The following is a 6,120-nucleotide window of genomic DNA, read 5'->3' as shown; positions in this document are numbered from 1 at the left end:
TGTCTGGGCCCGTCAGCTTTACGAGTGACCCAGTTTCCTTCCCATATTGTCTGGAGGGGGTTGTTGACAATAACCTTCCAGAAAATTGGGGTTGGCATCCTGGCCCAGATGGGGCTGGAGGTCCAAGCAGCCGTGTGTGTTCGGGGACAGGATGTGGTGTCCTGGGCCCCCGTGGCCCCCTGTGCTCACCAGGAATGATGTGCTCAGCCAGGCTCCAGGGACTGAGCATATCCCCTGTCTTGGCCAGCAGGCAGGGCATGAGGAATTCAAGAACTCTGTAATGGGTGGGGCCTTTGAAGGAAGCCAGACCACCTGGAAGACAGAGATGAGCTCAAGCCCCTGACTGCTCACCTTGGGGAGGTGGGAACCTGCCTGTGGAGGCCCGTCTCCTCTCTTGTAGCCATTAAACTGAGCCCAGAGTCACACACGGCAGATTCGGGTTGTTGTGAAAGAGACACAGGAGGTGAACCTGTGGCCTCCCCGGCTGGGGCCCAGAGAGGTGAGTGGGCGGTGGGGCAGCAAGGGCGTCGCCAAGCCCTACTCTCCAGGAGCCCCGTCACCCTCCACAGCCCTCATTAGACAACGTTGTCCCCATACTTGAAGATCCAGTCATGACATCCTCGGAGAGGTTACTTTGTAGGGGAAAAGTCAGTTCCCCCCCAAACCTCCTGGCCCAACCCCATCCACCGAGACCTGGGACAGGGAGGTCCCAACACCCAGTCATACCCGGATGTGAAGGCTTGGCCGCCAGGAGAACTGCAGGAAGCTGAGTGTCTGTCAGTAGAACTCTGTAGAATGTGTGCAGGATGGATTCTGAGAGAGCAGATCAACCCCAAGGGGCACTCGGCAATCTGGGTCACCTGAGTCTGCCTGGGCAGTTGACAGTCTGGAGGCTGGACGCGGTGGCCCCGTGTTTAAACGGGGTTGAGATGCTAGAAGCTCCTGCGTGTGATGCACGGAGGGAGCTCAGTGCTGCGCTCTCTCCCGGTTCTGGAGGCTGGACGCTGTTGATCAAGTAGGACTGGTTCCTTCGAGGCTGAGACTGAGGATCTGGTCCAGACCTCTGTCCTTGGCCTCTCGACAGCCGTCTTCAGCCTGTGTCTCCCACACCATCTTCCCTCGATGCTTGTCTGTGTCCAGATTTCCCCCTTTTACAAAGACACTCATCATGCTGGATCAGGGGCCAAGTATGAACTCCTCTTAATGAATTACACCTGCAACGACCCAGATACGGCGCCATCAGAGCTACGGGGACTGAGGACTTCTGCGTGTGAAACTTTAGAAGACATAATTCAACCCAGGACAGACGATGACTTGAGGGAGCACTTTTGGGGACCTGATTTTGAATCCCTGCCCCTCCTTTTCCATTTTCCTACCTGGAGCACGGTTCTGATGGCTGAGCTCTATTTCACACCAGCCCTGCACTGCGTGAGCCCTCAGCCTGTCCACGTTTGTGCCGCTGTAACTGGGGGCTCTGTTACACCTGCCAACCCTAGCTGCTGACTCCCACCTATTCCCATGCCCATGGCGCTGTGTCAGTGGGATTCTGGTGCCTGGGACATGTCAGAATGCCCCCCAATCTGGCCTGTGGCTTCTCATCAAGACCACGTTCCAGGGCCATCTGGCTGCAACATCTGCCACCCCATTGATCACCAGGGTTGATCTGGCTGCTCTGGCTGACTAGGCGGGCGTCCCCTTCCTCCTCCACAGCTCCATAAGCTTCCATCCCAAAGCAGCATGCTCACTTGAAGAGGATAACCTCCCCCAATAGCAGGGGAGTGTTCTGGGGTCAAGAGATTTGAGTAGCTGTATGCCCCTGCTGGAACCTCCAGACAAGCTCTCGAGGTCCGTCTGGAAGAAAATTTAGGGTAGTCAAGCTTCCAAGACTCCACGCATGCATGCTAAGTCCTTTCAGTCGTGTCCGACTCTTTGCAGCTCTGTGGACTGTAGCCCACCAGGCTCCTCTGCCCATGGGATTCTCCAGGCAGGAATACTGGAGTGGGTTGCCATGCCCTCCTCCAGGGGATCTTCCCCACCCAGGGACTGACCCTACACCACTTCCATCTCCTGCACTGGCCTGCGGGTTCGTTACCACTGGTGCCACCTGGGAAGCCCCTCCAAGATGCCAGACACCCTCAAACGAGGTCCTACTTGCAGCGGTCTACCTTTCTTTAAACAAAGAAACAAGAACAAACCCCCCAAAACAAACCCAAAAGCCCCCAAACAAGGACCATTTCACATCCATTCCCCTTAGGCTTGAAGGGGCCTTACGAGCGCTGTCACTCATGGGCTACAGGAGCAGCGCAGCTGGTGACGCTGAACGGGGGAGGGGCGGGGAGGTGGCTGTGGGGATCCTGGCCCTCCAGAATGCTGCCAGGTCAGGCATCCCGATCACCTCCAGAGAAGGAACCCATAACTCAGTCTCCCTGAGGTACCTGCTGAAAAACACACCCCTTGCCCTTAAAGCACAGATCAGCCAGCCTGGGAGGCAGTCAGCTATCACTGAACAGGCCTCTTGTTTTAGAGCGTTTGGGGCGTTCCAGGCCTACACTCACCCACTGCAGCTCTTTCCTCTAAGGGTGAGCTGATGGAATCTATGCCAATTTTAAGATTAGCCTGAGAAAAACAGCTTTGGGAAAGAAAATATACCTAAAAATATCACTGCAGGCCTTCAGCACCACCATAGGCTCAGACAGTAAAGAATCCGCCTAAAATGCAGGGGACCTAGGTTCGATCCCTGGGTTGGAAAGATCCCCTGGAGAAGGGAATGGCAACCCACTGCAGTATTCTTGCCCGGAGAATCCCATGGACAGAGGAGCCTGGTGGGCTGCAGTCCACGGGGCCACGAAGAGCTGGACACGGCTGAGCGGCTCACTCATAGCAGTTTCCTCCAGATGTTGCAGCAAATCATCAGAAACTGACGGTTCGGGAAGGGCAGAAATGGACGCTCTCGTGGTTCCAGCAGCCAGAAGTCCGTGGTCAAGGTGCCTGCGGCGTGGGTCCTCTGGAGGCGATAAGCAGGACTGCATTTCCCGCCTCTTCGAGCTTCGAGGGACCGCCTGCAGCCTCGGCTAGGGGATGTGGGACCCCGTCTCTGCCTCCCTCAGCCCATGGCCTTCTCCCCCATGTCTGTCTCTGATCTTCCTCCCTCTCCTAAGGATCCCAGTCATTGGATTGAGGTCCCCCCCAGATCCAAGTTGACCTTGTCCCGAGCTTCTTACTCACATCCGCAAAGACTCTGTTTCCAAACAAGGTCTGCGTCACAGGGGCCGTAGATCGGGACGTGGACAGCCTGCCAGGGTCCACCACTCCATGTGCCCCACTACAGCCCCCAAGACACGCTGCCCGTTTGGCTTTGTGGACTTACGTACTATCTCACCCTTGCTATGGTATTTTCACGTGGGCGTGGGGTGGCGAGGAGCATTAAAAGCCGGGATGGACACCGCAAAGCACACGACCCCGTGCACAGCCCCTGCCTGTCACAGAACCTACCCTGGGGCGCAGCACCCGCCCTGCCGCTGACTGGACACCCACGTGCCGGTCAGTCTGTGATGCCCCGGCCAGGTGAGCTGGGGCGGGGCGCAGGGACAGAAGGCCTGCTGTGCTGGCTTGGAGCGGTATCTGGAAGCTTCCGCCCCATGTGACACGCCCTGCGCCCTTGCCCTTCTCCCTCTGGACTTTGCTTATGCCAGCACCCAGGGAGGATGTCTCCATCCACAAGCAGGGGAGGGCTGGGCGGCAGGAAATCCGGGCGTGTGTGCCTCCTCCCGGCCTTCCGGCCTGAGAACCAGATTGAGGCCCAGAAGTGGCAGGACACCATCGGTGATCGTGCTCGTGCCCTGCCCTTGGGGTGACCCCATTAAAACAGGACAAGTCATGAGAGGCCCCTGGCAGGAAAGACTAATCCTGCGCTGACTCGGCAAGTGAAGGGCGCCTTGGGGCTACCGGTGAGGACAGGGACCCCCCCTCGCCCCTGCCCCCGGGAGCGCTGGCCGGCCCAGGGGAGACACAAGCCCGGCCTCCTGGAGCTCCACAGCCACCAGGCACCGCCAGCAGCCACGTGTGGGTGCCCTCGGGGTATCTACAGGCAATGGGCTCCCCGTAGTGAGTCAGGGATGCCCTCAAGGTCACCCTGGAGAGGCCGCCTCTGACTCGGGCTCCTCAGCTTGCTGGTGCCCCTGAGGTGGGCTCTGCAGTGTCCCAGAACATGGGGAGAGGGCTCAGTGGCGGCAGGAGGGCTGGCCTCTGAAGGCCCCCTTGCTCCATGGGGCTGCATCTGCCCTGGTGTGTCCTCTGGTGCCCTCTGCAACAGGGGGCGGGCAAGGTGGGCCAGACCTGGGCTCGCCGCTCAGAGCTTGGACCTGACAGGGCCGGCTGCTCCTCAGGCAACGGGGCCAGCGATGGGGGCTAAGGGTTAGAGTTTAGGGGCTGAGCAAGGGGGCTATACTCAGACTTACAATAAATTTAAATAATTGGGATTCGATTTATTAATGTTCTAATTTAAAAGCTCCATTTTTTAACCTGCTAAGTTCAATTTTACAAACCCTGTTATCCCCTTTATAACCCTAACAGGTTTTATAGTCATTTTTAAGGGGCCTTTGCCATCTACAACTCAATTAAGCATTTTCAACACTTCAAACTGAATTTATCTTTTATTTCCCTTTATGTGCTCCAACTTGTCTGAATTGACAAAATATCAGGTACTCAAGAACTCATGTCCTCAAGTGGTTAGATATTTAAAATGGTGAACCCCAAATTGTTGCAAATCTTCCAGAAACATGAACAACCCATGTGTTCAGATTTCACTTAATCTGTAAATGCTAACATTTGGCTGAGATTCTCTTAAACCTGACACTTGAAGGTTGGTATGTGACATGCCTTAGGCACACTCACCAGCCCCCATCCCCTGGGAAGACTGTGGGGGTCAGCTGGCAGGAATAGGAGGAAGAGAAGGAAGGAAATCTGAGTAGGAATAAAGAGAACAAAGTTCAGTTCAGGGAGAAGCCTCTAGAACAGCAGAAATGGGGAAACAGCCGTGGGGCGGGTGTCAGGGCTGGACCTGCATGGATGGGCTGCGGTTTTCTGCAGGAAACTGCCGGGAGCAACTCTGGATGGCGGGGTCCGCCAGCTTGCGTCAGGTGGCGAACGCTTCAGGGCCAAAACTGCTTGCGACTGTGTATTCAGTTGGTTCCTGAGGGGCACTGACCTTGCTGGGAGCTGAGATTGGGGATGGGGTGGGGGCGGTCACTGTTAGCCTCCGGAGGGTTCCAGCTTTGTAGGATCCACGTTTGAGAAGTGCCGCCCTTCCCAGAGGCAGGGACAGAGAGCGCGCTGACTCCAGGATTCCTGGGGTTTAAGATGTCCAGGGACCATCCAGAGGGTCTGGAGCACGTGCCCCTACTCCAGACAGCGCTGTGGGCACCTCGGGCCTCTGGATCCCCAAAACCAAAGGCTAACTAAGAAGCGCTCACCCAGGGGGACGGGGCTGACCGAGGAGGGCCCGGCTGGGGGGCAGCCACCAGGCGGCGGGAGGAAAGTCTGCGGAGGCGATTCCCGCACCCAGGAGAGAACGCTGAAGTGTGGGAGGTCGGGCCGGCGCGGTCCTCCTGGCCGCTGGCCTGGCCGGGCAGAGGCCCTGGAGCCCACGGCGCTCCCTAGCGGTCACCCACGTGGTCGCCGCGCAGACGGCGCCCCCGGAGCCCGGTCCTCCGCCAGACGTGCGCTCGCGGGAGCCCAGACCTCTGAGCCACCTCTCGAGCGCGAGCGTAAGGTTCCCAAGAGAACCTGGGGCCCGCGGAAGGTGGCGGTCGGCGCGCGATAGTCCCGGGGTCTCCCGGCGCTCGCGTCTCCACCAGCCAGCCTCGCGCGGGCCCTTTCTCTCCGCCCGCTTCGCTGGCCCGGCCCCGCCTCGGCCCGCCCCTCGGCCCGCCCCTCGGCCCGCCCCTCGGCCCGCCCCTCGGCCCGCCCTCGGCCTCTTCTAGCCCGAGTCAGCCCCACCCAGTCCGCCAGGCTCCGCCCTCAGACCCGCCCCTCAACCTCGCTCCGCCCCTATGCCCCTCCCCTCCCAGCCCAGGCTCCTCCCCTTGGCTCTCCCCGACCAACCCCCGCCCCACCCCCGTC

Source organism: Capricornis sumatraensis, chromosome 8 (assembly GCF_032405125.1).
Source record: "Capricornis sumatraensis isolate serow.1 chromosome 8, serow.2, whole genome shotgun sequence".
NCBI lineage: Eukaryota > Metazoa > Chordata > Mammalia > Artiodactyla > Bovidae > Capricornis > Capricornis sumatraensis.
The sequence above is the reverse complement of the archived record's forward strand: the minus strand, read 5'-3'. Positions refer to the sequence as shown.